At 48.7% G+C, this 16317-nt stretch overlaps 1 protein-coding gene and 1 long non-coding RNA gene across 2 annotated transcripts in view; one reads left to right on the top strand and one right to left on the bottom strand.

Annotated features, from left to right (window-relative positions):
* Positions 1-16317, top strand: part of LOC134396426 (H-2 class I histocompatibility antigen, Q10 alpha chain-like) — an 84149-nt gene that overhangs the window by 21136 nt on the left and 46696 nt on the right. The window lies entirely within an intron of this gene.
* On the bottom strand, positions 905-6587 carry LOC134396498 (uncharacterized). Its single transcript, XR_010025273.1, has 2 exons — positions 6112-6587; positions 905-2788 (listed from the first exon to the last, which is right to left on the bottom strand). It is a non-coding gene; the product is annotated as an uncharacterized LOC134396498 (long non-coding RNA).

Here is a 16317-nt window from a genome sequence, read left to right as displayed (position 1 = left end):
CTGACAAAGGCCTGTGTAGTAGTTGATGAATGAGATTCTGAAATGGAGGCAGGGTGGAGGGTGACCATAGCTTTGGATATTGTTAGGTGGGGCCTGGATCAGGTAAACTCAATTCTGATTGGCTGGGATGCTAGCTAGGTGGAAAAGAGCAGTTGGGAAATGACAGTTAAGGCATGGCAGCTGACAGTTGGTCTGTGCTCTCCTGCTTGGTGTGGGGTGGTTTAAAATTGTGTGAAAGCTGAGGAGAAAGTGAATAGCTAAGGCTTGAATATTAAGGTGTTCTTTCTCTGGGGGAAAACCATGCATGTCTGGTTAAAAACATAAGAAGGGCCCTGCTGGATCAGACCAAGGGTCCACTTAGCCCAGCACTCTGTTCACACAGTAGCCAACCAGCCATCGGCCAGGGATGAACAAGCAGGACATGGTGCAACAGCACCCTCCCACCCATGTTCCCCAGCAACTGGTGCGCACAGGCTTATTGCCTTGAATACTGGAGAAAGCACACAACCATCAGGGCTAGTAGCCATGGATAGCCTTCTCCTCCAGGAATTTATCCAACCCCCTTTTAAAGCCATCCAAATTGGGGGCCATCACTACTACATCATGTGGTAGTGAGTTCCATAATTTAACTATGCGCTGTGTGAAGAAGTGCTTTTATTTGTCCTGGATCTCCCACTCATCAGCTTCATGAGATGACCCCGGGTTCTAATATTTTGAGAGAGGGAGAAAAATGTCTCCCTATCCACATTCTCCAAATCATGCATCATTTTGTACACCTCTATCCTGTCTCCCCTTAGCCTCCTTTTTTCCAAGCTAAACAATCCCAGTTGATGTAACCTTCTGATGTGGATGATGGGTTAGGTTGTCCAACCGGACTTATCCCCAAGTGAGACAGAACCAGGTATTCTTAAGAGTTGTTTATTGTATCGATACAGAGACAGGTCATACACGCAAGAGCATCAGCATGTTACACCCAGCTCCAACTACCTTGGGAGGATGTGGTATAGAGATATTTATACATCAAGGTACAGGATGCATGCGTATAGCTGACAGAGCCTCTCCGGGCTGCTGCTACGTTCGCCTTACAGCAGTTACTTTGCTCCATATATGGCCAGCTGTGCATTCAGGTAGCCTGATTGGTTACCAAGTGTCTATAGGACATGATCAGGGCCTTCAGATGATACAGACCCCCACATCAGTCCCCCCTTTGGACCTAACCCAGCGGGTGCAGGTCCACCATCAACTTAAACAGCTGTATCTACCTACTCACGGGAGGCAGAGGATGATCAAAAGGACTGCTAACCTGATGACTACTATCTGCTCCAACCAGGGCCAATCTGGCAGCCAACTGGTGAGCTAACTCTAGACATCCCAGGTTTTCCAGGTCTGGACAGGAGGTATGTGACATCCCTGATGTCTTGAGCTATTTTTTCTCAGGATTTTTCTATAATTGGAGTGGCTGGATTCTCCATGGCACTGGAGACCCAGGTCGCCCAGCTCCAGCATTAAGACACACAAAACAGTTTGTTTGTTTGTTTTAAATGCAAGGTAGACTGGATAACCTCTACGGTGGACATGATCGCGTTCTCAGGAGCCAGAGGCTCGAATGAGAACCAATCTTTTTGTCCCCGGCTTCTGCATCCAGGAGATGGATTTCCCTTGCTTTTTCTAGCTCGTTCTTTCAGTAAGGTTGGGGGAAACTTTAAACTGAATGAGGCAGAGATATTGATACTTGTGTAAGTCAAGATCTGCTGGCCTCATGGTCATGTTTGTGCATACATTTTAATTTTGGGCACCAGAAGGGCGCTGCAAAGCTGTATTTTTTTTTGACAACTGAGCTTTCTACTTCTGTTCGGCTTTGTTATAGGTCGCAGTTGCTGATTTGGGATTCAGAGCTGGGCGTTACCGGTAACCCGCAGTCTCACTACATAAAATTGTCCAACTTTCTTGAAGGTGGACCATATAAGTTTGAAGGGATAACGACCTTGTGCTGCATTGTGGCGGAACAGCGTATGACCATTGCTGTGGCCCACTCTAGGCTTGTACTCATATAAATGTTCCAATACTGTATTGGCTAAGCGTGCTCATATTGCTCTTGTATCTATACATGTGAATCATTTTCGGTGCAAGTATGGGCCGTGATGTGTGCTACCTTGAGGCAGCCTTCTCTTTGGTGTCTTTGCAATTCTTGTTGGCCACGACAATCATTGTGTCCCCCCTTTGGGACTGGCCCAACTACGGTTCGTGACCAGTACCCTGGAGTGGTATAGTTAGAAGGGCCACACTTTGATATGTCTGGAGGGCAGCACGCAATGTCACACTGGACTGTCATGTAATTCCATGACAGGCTAATGAGGAACTACTCCCACGTGTGGTCCATTTGTCACAGGGAGGTGGTTCTGCGAAGGATGAGGGTGAGGGGTTTGTCAGGGTCGTGGTGGCAAGAGTATCTTGCTTCGTCTGTTTCTGGCCTCTTTTCGTCCTGTGGGTCCGTAGGGAGGCTGGCGGTGCTCCCTCGGAGGCTCACCTTCGCTGTGAGGCCTTCTACTGGTGGCTGTTTGCTGCAATGAGTATAGTGGATCCAGGTGTTGACTCCTTTCACTCGAACAGCTGAGTGTGTAGTAAGGAGGATAGGGCACGGGCCCTCCAACTTCGGTTCGCCTGGGCGAGCAGGTATCTTGCGGATCCACACAGCATCTCTGGGTTTCAGTAGGTGCGCAGCGACATCTAGTGGCAGGGATTGAGCATCTTGGGCATACGTCCGCAATACCTGAAATTGTTTCTGTAACTAAATGATATAAGACGTTAGTTGCTCGTCCCCCCCTAACTGGAGGAGGAGTTTCATTATTTCTCGTGCTGTAGCCCGACGGGCGGGGCATGCTGGAATTACTAGGAGCCACTGGAAACCATTGGACTTGGGCATATGGGCATAATCGATTTGAACACTTTCAAAGGGTAATTGGAACCATGGCCGCCCCCCCCTTGTGGCCCTGGAGGAGTGGGCTTCCGTGAGATTTGGGAACATTGGGGACAGGAAGAGACTACCCGCCTGGCGACTTCGTGAATTCCTGGGGGGAACCAACTGTGAAGAATGGCTTGAGTGAGTCTCGTAGACCGAAGTGGGCTCCGGTATGCGCATTAATATATATATAACAGGCGTAAGGCGGCTTTGGGCAACACAAGGCGGCCATCAGGCATAGTCCAGGCACTTCTCTGGAGCGTGGCTCCGGCTGCACGCCAAGTCTGTATTTCATCTTGAGAGGCTAATGACTGATGAGTGGAACAGTCATTTTGGGTGTCATCAGGAATAAGCATAGGAAACAAGTGGGCAGGGGTGGGGGTCGTGGCCAAAGCCGCAGCTTTGGCTGTCTGGTCAGCAAAGTCATTCCTTTGGTGTATATCACCACTAGATTTGAAAATGGCATGGAAAAGTCCGTGTATAAGCTTGGCGTGTGCAATCTCTGAAGGTAGCTGCACTGCCGCCAGATGATGCCAATGGCATGAACAACAGTACTGAGAATCTGAATAAATAGTCACTGTGTGGTTTGTAGCGAGGTGGCAGGCGCGGAAGAGTGCTATGAGCTCAGCGGCTTGTGCTGAAGGGGTATTGACGAACATTTGGGTAAGGAACATTAGGTTTTATAGTAATTCGAACTGGTTCTGCTGAGGTCAACAACCCAACATCCTAAGAGGTTTCAGCCCAGACCGATTCGGGCAAAGTGTCTGGTCCTGGGATATTGGGATCTAGATAGGGCGTAAATTTAGGCCCAGGCATCAATGACATTAAAAGACACATTAGTTTGTCTGAGGGGACAGTAAGGTACATGCCATTTGGGCTGCAAGAAACGACAGCAGAAAATTTAGCCAATAAATCACGATCTAATAGTGAAACGGGGCTGTCTGGCTTCATCAGGAATGGGTGAGTGACAGTTGCTGAACCAATTTGAACTTTTACAGGTATGCTTTCGTTTAACACAGTTTCTTTTTTCTTTTTTTCTTTTTTTCAATACACATGACTTTAGTCCCGCGTCCGGGACATACAGGCAAACATGAGGAATTAAGCATGCTTTTTGCGGCGCCAGTATCGACTAGACATGTAACAGGCTGACCATCAATCATGATTTCAAGAAAAGGTTTTTGTAACTCGAGCTTCCATTTAGCAACCGGAGCCTGGGAGGAGGCCGACCCAGAAAAGACTTCCTCTAATAGTCATTGGGAATCATGGTGACTGGTGGCCCCTTGTGGCCAGCTGGGGGGGCTGTACGGCTGGGATTGTCCATAGGGACACTCCCTTCTCCAGTGCCCTCTCTCTCCACAAGAGTGACAGGTTCCAGACGCTGGTTGGGCGCCCTCTTGTGGTGAGTCACGGGGACCTGGGCCGATAGGAAACCAACGCTGCACTCCGCCCCCCCTCGGCTGCCCATACTCTGGTCTACCCAGAGGAGGAGGAGCACCGCGCCCCCTTCCTCTGTATCCACCTGTCACTGGTGTTCTTCTTCCACGCCCCCTTGGGCCGCCTCCCCGGCCCCTTCCTGCTTGAGGCCAGTGTGCCTGTGTCAGCGCTGCAGCAAGCATTGATGCTTCTTCACGCTTTTCTTTCTTTCTTTTCTCAACATCCCTTTCTTCTCTGCCATCAAAAATGTACTTAGCTGTGGTGACGATCTGGGACACTGAGTTCCCTTGCCACCCAGGTTGGTGTAGTTTGAAGTACCCTTTGATGTCTGCGGCTGCTTGATCAACAAAAAGACTGACAACTAAAGCTGCGTTTTGCTCTGACTCAGGGTCGATTCCTCCCCAGGTGCGGAGTGCTTTTTGGAGGCGCGCCATAAAATCAGCAGGGCTTTCAGTTTTCTCCTGCGTTACAGTTTTTACTTTACTCCAATTGATAGACTTCCTGCCCATGTCCCTCAATACAGTGAGAGCGCGCCTTCCGATGTCTAAAATCATCGCTCGGTGTCCGTCTACATTGGGGTTCAAGCAGACGGGCACCGGAAAAGAGTTTACAGTGGTACCTTGATTATCTCCTAAAGGTGCACCTGCTAAATTAGCATTCATCCTCCTTGCAAAATCAGAGGCTTGAGTAGGATTCAGGACTGAATTTACAAATTGTATTAAGTCTTGGGGTGTGGGTTTGTAAGTATCGATAATTATTTGAAATTGTTGAAGCGCTTTTTCAGGATCCTCATGTAAATTTGGTATATTTTTAGCCCAAAGGATCAAGTCCTTAGGTTTGAAGGGCACGAATTGCCAAGTGTCTATGACCTGATATACAGCTTGTTGCGGTGGCCGATCCCCCTCGGCTGGGCGGAAAGGCTGTGTTAAGTGTGACTGCGCGACAGTCATTAATAGCGCCTGCAGGCTAGATATAGGGCGTTGCCCAGTTGTTTGAGCCTTCGTGGTGACATAAGTAGGCTCAGTTTCTTCCGGAAGTGAAGGGTGCGGCTCTTCAGCCACACCGTTCTGGGCGCCATATTGTTCGGTCTCTCCCAATGAACACTGGTGATATGGTGGTGGAGCACTAGGGCCAATATTTTTACTACGCTCTGCTCTTTTATAGGCAACATCCGCCCACAAATTCCAGTAGTCCATTTGGCCAGGGCGAGATTCTTCTAACACATTCCTGAGTTCTCTTAAGACTCCTTTGTTAAAAGACCCAATTTCCGGCCACGAATGACTCAACAGTGGCCACTTATTAACACAGAATACAATCATACGTTTCTTTGACAATCCTGCCGTGCCAGGCAGTTTCCCTTTGTCCCATTGTTCACACATCACACTGAGTGGACTTCCGCTCGGAATACTCTGACCTTGACCCATTTCAAATAATTTATATCCTCTTGTCCTTTGCCACGACAAGTTTAATTGGTGATTACCACGCCGGATAATCAAGTCACCACGCCGGGTGACTATGGGTCATTCTTAATTAATTTCTACTTCGCCGAGTAGATTTATTTTTACCACGCCGGGTAAACTTGTCACCTCGCCGGATGACTGTTAAGGTCAGTACATCTGTTGCCACGCCGGACAACTGTCACCACGCCGGATGACTATTAAAAATTCTGAGGTTTCTAGGGGCCCTCCAAGATTTTAAGAATAAAAGGTTTGTCTCACCTGTCAGGAGCCTCGTCCTTTGGTGGAAGTGGAGGAAGACACGTCCCGCCGACGGCTGTGACTTGTAGAAATATCTACTGGGCGCCCACTGGGCCGCAGCGGGCCGAGCTGGCCTCACGCGACCAGTCAGACTTTCTGCTCCTGCCTGGCTCGCCAATTGATGTGGATGATGGGTTAGGTTGTCCAACCGGACTTATCTCCAAGTGAGACAGAACCAGGTATTCTTAAGAGTTGTTTATTGTATCGATACAGAGACAGGTCATACACGCAAGAGCATCAGCATGTTACACCCAGCTCCAACTACCTTGGGAGGATGTGGTATAGAGATATTTATACATCAAGGTACAGGATGCATGCGTATAGCTGACAGAGCCTCTCCGGGCTGCTGCTACGTTCGCCTTACAGCAGTTACTTTGCTCCATATATGGCCAGCTGTGCATTCAGGTAGCCTGATTGGTTACCAAGTGTCTATAGGACATGATCAGGGCCTTCAGACGATACAGACCCCCACATCACTTCACTCGTAGGGGAGATGCTCCAGACCCTTCATCATTTTAGTTTCCCTTTCCTGCACTTTTTCCAGCTCTATAATATCCTTTTTTAGGTGTGGTGACCGGAACTGTACACAGTATTCTATAGGGTGACCATATTTGGGAAACCAAAAAGGAGGACAACATGGCCACCCTCAAGGAGGCATGCCCACCCCAACATGCCCAGCCCCTGAGGAGGCGTACCCATCCTGATGGGATACACATACTAATTTAGGGTGACCATATTTTGGAAACCAAAAAGGAGGACAACATGGTCACCCCCAAGGGGGCATGTCCAGCACCAAGGGGGCGTGCCCATCCGAACATAGCCTTGGTCACATGTCTGATTTTACAGCACACATTTAAGACAAATCTGTTCTACATAACATCTTAATGTTAAAATCACTGAAATAAAGAACAAGTGAGAGATTCAATGTATCTGAAATTAACTTCACTCACTCCTACTTTTGTAGGTTTTGCTGTACTTTGAAGCTTTTGCTATATTCTGTGTGTTACATTCTCCCCTTCCCTCAAATATCTTTTCTGACTGTATCTTCACTCATTGCAAGCTGTTGTTGTTGTTAATAGGGTTTGCTACTGGCCCCAGATCTGTTTCAAATTTGGTATGGCTAAAGCTCTACCTAAAAACTATCATGGTGCCAACTTTCAGCTCTTTATCTTTAAAAATGACGATTTTAAAAATAATAATTTTAAAACCTCAATTTAAAAAAAAATCCTAAAAAATCAATGGATGAATGGATCTGTTTCAAATTTGGTGTGGCTAAAGCTCTACCTAAATCCTTTCATGGTGCAAAGTTTCATCTCTTTATCTTTAAAAATGACAATTTTAAAAATAATAATTTTAAAACCTCAATTTTTAAAAAATTCCTAAAAAATCAATGGATAAACAGATCTGTTTCAAATTTGGAATGACTAAAGCCCTTCCTAAGAGCTACCATTGTGCCAAGTTTCATGTCTTTATCTTAAAAAATGACGGAGTTATAGGCATTTTTGTTAATTCCCATTAGAGCTGCTCTTTGAAAAAAATCCAGATATCCCTCCCCCTCCTGGATTTGCCATCGAAAACCAGGTCACCTTATAACTAATTTGGCAGCCATCTCATAAGTCAGGTAAGCAAAATAACCCCGAACCAAATCCATGAGAAGTGAAATTGAATGAGAATGGATGGGAGAAATTTTCGGCACAGCATTGCTTCACAATATGTGTTTTGGCAAATTAATGTGTCATCTGGTGAGCCTTTTCCTCACCACAGTTGGTTATTTCCCAGAAATAGCCAACCCCAATCATTCAAGGGCTGTGCCGCCCCAGACTAAATCAGTCACCTGAACACCGGCTCTAGATGCTGAACTCCTCATAAATTGTACAAACCTGGAAATTTGAGTCAATTTAATTTTGAAAATTATTCATATTTAAAGGAGTGAGGGATGTGGGAACACTCTTGCTAGTGAAATATCATTGGAGCGGAGATGAAACATACACATCTGAAAGTGAACCTCCAATACAAGCCATTTATTTCTGTGATATTAACAAACTTAAAACATAATATTGTTGTTACAAGCAGGTGAGCAGTATGAAGACATCTAATGTGAATTAGGCAAGGGGTAGATTCTGCATGGAGCAAAAACATTGAGTCTCCTTTTGCTGCTGCGGATCTGGGCCCAGGCCTGCTTAAAGGGTGATGGCAAGGAAAACTTCACAAGTTTCTTTCCCCGTTGGGCTGAGGAGGAGACAGCCTGGACTTGGGTCCTCACTGGACTCTGTTTTGTCATCCCTCCCTTGGTGAAGGCCGGGGTGCCCAGATCTCCAGGGGCACTGCTGTTACGGGCCCCGCTGCATGGCTCTGGGGAAGGTACCCTTATTTCACCCAGCTTCACCCTCTCCAGCAGCCTCCATTTCGGGGCAAATCCACACACAGTCTTCGGGGCCCCTGGAGTGCGGCTGCAGTGCGCCCCGAAATCGATGCTGTAGACAGTACCTTAAGCGTTCCAAGAAGAGGCGGCGGAGGAGGAGGAGGAGGAGGCCCCGCATCGCCCCGTGCGGAGACGGGGTGAAGAGTTGCCGGGGCCCGGCGGCTTCGCTGGGGAATCGGCTGCGTCCTTGGCACCGTCCACCTGCCCGCCGGCCTCCTGTTGCCGGTGAAAGAGCCACCCGGGTCATAGAGCTCGGCAGAAGAAGCCGGCGGCGGCTTCTTCCGCCGAGCTCTCCAACGCAGGTGGGCCCAGGTGGCTCTTTCGCCGGCAACAGGAGGCCGGCGGGCAGGTGGACGGTGCCAAGGACGCAGCCGATTCCCCAGCGAAGCCGCCGGGCCCGGCAACTCTTCACCCCATCCCCGCACGGGGCGATGCGGGGCCTCCTCCTCCTCCTCCTCCTCCTCCTCCGCCGCCTCTTCTTGGAACGCTTAAGGTACTGTCTACAGCATCGATTTCGGGGCGCACTGCAGCCGCACTCCAGGCGCCCCGAAGACTGTGTGTGGATTTGCCCCGTGGATCTTTTTAAAATGTGCAGGACTCTCTCTCTCTCACGATGACTTCAGGGCATAAGTGATGGGGTGGGTCTTCCTGGGCACAGGCAGAGTGGGTGGCATCTGGCAGTTGTCCATCTGCCCTGTTTCTCTCTCCTCTGCCCTTTGCTGGGACTTTGATGTCACACTGCTCCTGAGATGTCATGATGATGGTGGGGTGAGTGAGCTCTCCCATCACTAGTTTTGATGCTGATCCCTGGGAAGGGGGCTCCATTTGCTCCTGAATCCCACCTCCATTCCCAGGAGGCAGGAGGCCTTCTCCAGGGGAGGGCTCATGTGCCCCCTCCTGAGAAGACAGTTGGCATCCCTGTGACAGAGGCAAGGTGGAGGGCACCTGCTCGGCAGTTCCTGGTTTCTCCCAGCTCCCTGTCTCCTCGTTTCCATCACAGACGCCTGTTCCCGTTGGTGTGGCTGGCGAGATGGGGGGAGCAGAGAGTTCCTGGGGCTCTGGAGGGCTGCAAGAATAACCTGTGGAGACAGAAGCATTCAGAGATAGTCTGACATGTCCCCTGGCAAGACAGCTCCCAACTGATCCTGGCCTCATCTCAGAAATTCAGCTCCAAGCCTCAGAAATTCAAGCCACAGACCAGGAGACCCCAAGACTTAGTGAGGCTGCCTGGGTGCTTCACTGGGGTTTTCCCCAAAAGCGCAGGCAAGAGAGGCTGTCATGGGATGTGGGCATTTGGGTAGGGGCCCACAGTAGGAGAACGTCCAAGAGTGCCAGGCATTGGTGAGCCGCCTCTCTCATAGGGTAACAGCGCCTTTAAGATAGGAGGCACTCAAAAAGAAGCAACGCCCACCTCTGAGAAAGTCCAGCTGAGACCACTGTCCCTGGATGTTGGTGCTTCCACCAGCGGGGTTGGCTTCAGCCTCCGGGAGGGAGACGCTCGCAAGGCTTGGTTCATCCTCTGGAGGAGACAGAGGGCTGCTCCTTCCTAGCAGGAGGCTCCTTCTTAGCAAGAGGCCGGCCGGCCCTCCAAGCCAAAGTCTTTGTCTCCGTTGCCATTGGTTCTTTGGGCCACGAGCCTGGGACATGGAAGGGAAAAAGAAAGGCAGCGTTGGGAAGGTGGAAGTATGGAATGCTCTCCCCAGAGAGGCTCGCCTTGGGGTTCACTTTATTCTCTTTTTGGTGCCAGGTGAAGACCTCCTGATTTCCCCAGGTTTTTTATGCTTCTGGATTTAAATATTTGAGCACTTGATGCACGGGATCAAATACACCACTTCTGATGATGCTCAGGCATGTGGTAGGCAGCCCCTTGGGTCCTCTTTCACAACCACTGGCGGTTATGAACGAGCACATTTGGCATGGAAATGTCTTGCAAGGTCCGGTGCCTTGTTCTGAGCCCAGTGATGAGGCTTTGCCCTGGTCAAAAATGGTTTTAGGTGAGGTGGCTGCCTATGAGCTAGCATAGGGGTGCCCCATACTAAGTCTCTAAGAGTGGGTTCCCCTCCCAGGATGTATCCGGATCAGGGCCGTGAAGAGGGGTTAACAACCCCTGTCCCAGGTAATTATTTTTTAATTTTTTAATTTATCATATTTATACCCCGCTCCTTAGCCAAAAAAAGGCTCTCGGAGCGGCTTTCACTTAGCAAAAAAGACAGTCCCTGCCCTCAGGCTTACAGTCTGATAAAGACATGACACACAAGGAACAGGAGTTCAGGAGGGAGGGAGGGAGGGAGGAGAGAGAGAAAGAGAGAGAGAGAGAGAGAGAGAGAGAGAGAGTCCAACAGGAGCAGGCCATGATGTTTCTTCCGCCTGCTCCTGCCCCCTTGCGCTTTCTTCTTCCCCACAGGGCCAAGATGACAATGTCTGTATCTTACCAGAAAGGTGGTGGCTGTCCGGAAGAAACCAACGACAGAGGAAATTGCACAAAGTACCGGCAGCTCTAAGGGCATTTATTTATTTATTTATTTATTTATTTATTTATTTATTTATTTATTTACATTTATATACCGCCCCACAGCCAAAGCTCTCTGGGCGGTTTACAACATTTAAAAATAGTAAACATTAAAAGTATACAATTTAAAAACACACACACACACACACATAAAAACAGTATAAAAACAACAGTATCCATTTAAAAACAACAATTGTGGGGTCCATTAAAAACAAACTTAACGTTGTTAAATGCTGTTAAAAAGCTGTTAAAAATGCCTGGGAGAAGAGAATATTCACCCAATATCACGTCCATGTCCATGTTCATGTCCATGATATCGGCCAACTGTTCTGGGCCCAAGCTGGACTCTCTTCCTGATGTCACTCCCGCATCACAAAGGCCTTTTGCAAGCTGAGGGAAGCTGGCTTGACCTCACAATGGGGCAGGAACACCTCGGCAACCAACTAGCCCTTCCTCACTACTCTGAGTAGGGGGGACTGACACAAGACCTACACCCTACACTCAAAGGTGCGCCCTTTCCTCCAGCTGGAGCTCAAACTGTTCAATACCAGCTGAGGTTGTGCCTAGAAAACATCATGCAGATTAAGCCATTTCGCTAGAACCCTTTTTTCATTTCCATCCTTTGAGCCAACAAGGCTACAGAAAGTGCCTCTCGCAATCAACGCCTGCTTGGCCAGAGGAGTGTGTGTTCCTTTGAATCCCAGCAAGAGCTCTCCGGGTATGCTGAAAAGGAGGTCCCACTACAGAATAGGCCCTGCCCTGTGTTTCCACAAATGAAGGCCTTTATTGTGCTGTGCAGGAGGAAAACAGGCAACGATCAAGCAGGACTCCCTGTCTTTTATTGGCACCTCCTAACGTGCCTTGAATAAAAGCCCACTGACCCACCAGGGCAGCAAAATAATTGTGAAGCAACAGAACTCTCCCCCAGTTTGCATTTAGCGTGGGTTTGCCATGGAGGGCTTCTTAAAGGCCGAGGGAGGCTGCTTGGCTTGGGCCCAAGGGAAGCAAAATTATTTCTCCGAGCCCAGAGTGGCCAGTACTGCCGATGGCAGTTCCCCCCCCCCACCTCCAGGCTTAACTGCAACGCGATGGGGACGGACAATTTTCCATCAGTGGCACACTTGGGGAGGGAAGCGCTTAGACACACCCCACATGAAACCTCCCACCCCACACATGTCCTCCTCTGTTCCAGTTTTTGCTTTGATATGTGTGCATGTTGCTTCCCTAGTATGCAGCACTAGACACATAACTAGGGTGACCAGAGGACCAGGAAAACCCCGGAGACCTCTGGAAAAGTGGGGATCTCCAGGGCAACCGGGGCTGGCCCCCAATTACCAGGGGTGGGGGGAGGATACTCACGTCTTCTGTGTCTTCCGGAGGAGCTCAGATCAGCTACGCCATTGGAGTAGCTGATCTGAGCACTTCCTGGAGACATGGAAGACGTGCCCACGCGCCCTCCCCGCCTCAGACAAATTGAAGGGGCTTGTGAGTATTGGGAGCAGCGTGGGGCACATGTGCGCTGCAAGGAGAATGGTGGCTGGTCATCGCAGTGGCGGCGCCAATCACAGCGGTGAAGTTACAACTGCGCCATGTTCCTGGGCTCCCGGTAAGTTCCTCCCTCCCAGGCAGTGCGTCCTGGGAGTTGTAGGATCTTTCCAATGTACCGGGTCCCTTGGGCTGGGCACATAAAATGGCGGTCCAATCACAAAATGGCGGTTCCATCATAAAATGATCTAAATCCTGAGGCTTGCACAGGCCTAATTCTCACCAAAAATGGAATACCTATTATTTCTGGAAGTGGGGAACTATGATAAACAGATTTCCAGCCTGAGAAATGCTTGGCATGCTAGCAGAAGCCACATATTTAGAGTATTTCACAGGTCTGAAAGTAGGGTGACCATATTTTGGAAACCAAAAAGGGGGACAACATGGTCGCCTCCCAAGGGGGCGTGTCCAGCACCAAGGGGGCGTGCCCACCCGAACATAGCCTTGGTCACATGTCTGATTTTACAGCACACATTTAAGACAAATCTGTTCTACATAACATCTTAATGTTAAAATCACTGAAATAAAGAACAAGTGAGAGATTCAATGTATCTGAAATTAACTTCACTCACTCCTACTTTTGTAGGTTTTGCTGTACTTTGAAGCTTTTGCTATACTCTGTGTGTTACACTCTCCCCTTCCCTCAAATATCTTTTCTGACTGTATCTTCACTCATTGCAAGCTGTTGTTGTTAACAGGGTTTGCTACTGGCCCCAGATCTGTTTCAAATTTGGTATGGCTAAAGCTCTACTTAAAAGCTATCATGGTACAAAGTTTCAGCTCTTTATCTTTAAAAATGACGATTTTAAAAATAATATTTTTAAAACCTCAATTTTTAAAAAATTCCTAAAAAATCAATGGATGAACAGATCTGTTTCAAATTTGGTATGACTAAAGCCCTTCCTAAGAGCTACCATTGTGCCAAGTTTCATGGTTTTATCTTAAAAAATGACGGAGTTATAAGCACTTTTGTTAATTCCCATTAGAGCTGCTCTTTGAAAAAAAATCTGGATTTCCCCTCCCCCTCCCGGATTTGCCAACAAAAACCAAGCAAATCCGGGCAAACCCGGGCATATGGTCACGCACCATAGGTTTGTTTAAGGGCAGTATGATACTAGCCGTTTCGTTCTCAATTCCTCTTCTTATCATGCCTAACATGAAGTTTGCCTTCTTTAGAGCAGCCGCACACTGGGTGGACATTTTCCTCAAGCAGTCCACCACACTCCCAAGATCCCTTTCTTGTTCGGTCACCGCCAGCTCAGATCCCATCATGTATCAGGAGTAGGGAGCAAGTGTCTGTGTCATGGCAAAAGGCTGGCCTAACAGATGATTCAAACAAAGGTTTTGCAAATGGGCAGTAAAAAAACACACAGAGATAAACTGTCCACGCAGCCAGAAATATAGCTGGAGGAGCCTGGGTGTCAGATGAAGTCTGTACCCAGGAGCTGGACATGGTTGTAAGGGAATTTGGCCTGAGGTAAAATTAGTCCTCAGAGACTTGGAACAGAAACAGTGTCTCTCGAATCCCAAAGCATTATCATTGAGCGATCCTTTGAAAACCCCAAAGTAAATGTTAACAATCCCTTATATACAAAATATCCCTTTAATAAATTACTTGTTTAATAGCTCATCTTGTCTTGAGCGTTGACGTCCATCTCACGCGCTAAGCCTCTTATATCAGCTACCAGGAGATTTCGAAGTCTTCTAACAGAATTAGCAGCAGCAGAAAGGGGTCGGCTTGTGGAACTCTGAGTTGTAGTGGCAGAAAGTTCCTTACTCCCCAAAATATAGGCATTTGCTGTAAATAAGCCCCATAAGTGGGACTGCCCAATGAAGGAGCAGTTTCCCTATAGGTAGTAACAGTAATGAGGAGAGAAATCACCCATAAGAGGATTTGACAAATTAATGGGGGAAAAGGCTACATGTCCTGACGGTTATGTGCTACGTCCAGTATCAGGGGCAGCATGCCTATATATACTAGGGTGGCCATATGGAAAGGAGGACCGGGCTCCTGTATCTTTAACAGTTGCATAGAAAAGGGAATTTCAGCAGGTGTCATTTGTATATATGGGGAACCTGGGGAAATTTTCTTTTCATCACAACAGTTGATGAAATACAACAGTTCTAAGTCAGCTGCTAGGCGCCGGCCGAGGCGGGACGCCAGCCCGACCCGTCCCCGCCAGGGAGAAGGGACGGGCGACGCCTGCCGCAGCTGGGGCGATCCACAGGAAGGGCCCAGCTCGCGTCCAGAGTCGCCGCCGCGCCCCTCCGGGCGGGGGGGGAGCAGGCGCCTCTTCCAGCCGCGGCTCGCACCCAGCCCCGCTTCGCGCCCCAGCCCCACCGGCCCAGCCCTCAGAGCCAATCCTTATCCCGAAGTTACGGATCCGGCTTGCCGACTTCCCTTACAATTGTCAAAGAAATACTTTTGTAAGCCGCCATGAGAGCCTTTTTTGGCTGAATGGCGGCATAAAAATCCTTAAATAAATAAATAAATAAATAAACAGTTAAAGCTGCAGGAGCTATACTGCAGCTATACTGTGACTAGCTTTAAAAGAGGGCAGGGCACCTGCAGCTTTAAGTGCTGTGATGAAGAGGAAATTTCCTCAGGTTCTCCATATATACAAATGACACTTGCTGAAATTCCCTTTTCTATGCAACTGTTAAAGATACAGGAGCCCTGTCCTCCTTTTCATAGGGTCACCCTAATATATACCAGTTGCTGGGGAACATGGTTGGGAGGGTGCTGTTGCATTCCTGTCCTATGTGTGGGTTTCTTGTGGGTAGCTTGTCGGCTACTGTGGGAACAGCGTGCTGGATTGATGGATCTGTGGTCTGATCCCGACAGCATGGCTGTTCATCCGCTATGTTTTCGGTGGTACGTTTCCATGCCCAGTTTATAGTGCTGGTTTGACCTTTGATGCCATCAGTGTTTTGGTGCCGGGTTATTTGAAGGACCACCTTCACCCGTAGGAACCTGCCTGGGTTTTGAGACCAGTGGTGGAGGCTGTCCTCGTAGGCCCCCCTCTCAGAGCACTCAGATTAGCAGGCACTAGACAGGGCCTTCTTGGTCATGGCACTCCCTCCCAAGTGGTATGCATATGGGCCCATTAGGATGAACCAGCCTTCTCCAACCTGGCCTCCCCCAGACATATTTGGCTACAACTCCCATCATCCCCAGCTTGTCAAGGTTTGTATGGACTATGGAATGGGCTTTGAAAAACCTCTTAATTCAGGTAGCTTTCTTTTAATGGATTAATAGTGCTGCTGTTTGGACTTTTTTTTTTAATTGTTTCATTTCCACTTAGAATGGCGCTTTGCTGGGCTGTGTCTGTTTTTAGGCTGCTGTTTTAATTTTAATTTTATTTTGGAAAACTGATTTTTACGTGTTTGGTTCTTTTAAAAACTGAAATACGCCTTGTGAGGCCTTTGTGGTAAAAGGAAGACTAAATGTGGCCTCCTCTCCGCTGGGTTTGTAAGCTGACGGTGCCTTTTTCTTCCGGTTTCCACACAAGGAATTCTCACAGGAAATTCTGGGGCTTTCCCCGTGAGCAGGCGGCAGAGAGAAAGAGGCAGGGGTGTCTGCTGAACCTGGAGGAGGCAGAGTGGCTGAGAACTTCTGCCAGGCCGGCATGTCGAGGCAGCTCAAGAAGGGGCTCCCTGGGTGGGGCGAGGAATCCGCGTGCCCGGAGCA

Source organism: Elgaria multicarinata, chromosome 3 (genome assembly GCF_023053635.1).
Source record: "Elgaria multicarinata webbii isolate HBS135686 ecotype San Diego chromosome 3, rElgMul1.1.pri, whole genome shotgun sequence".
NCBI lineage: Eukaryota > Metazoa > Chordata > Lepidosauria > Squamata > Anguidae > Elgaria > Elgaria multicarinata.
Note: the sequence above shows the minus strand (reverse complement) of the source record. Positions and strands in the feature narration are given on the sequence as shown.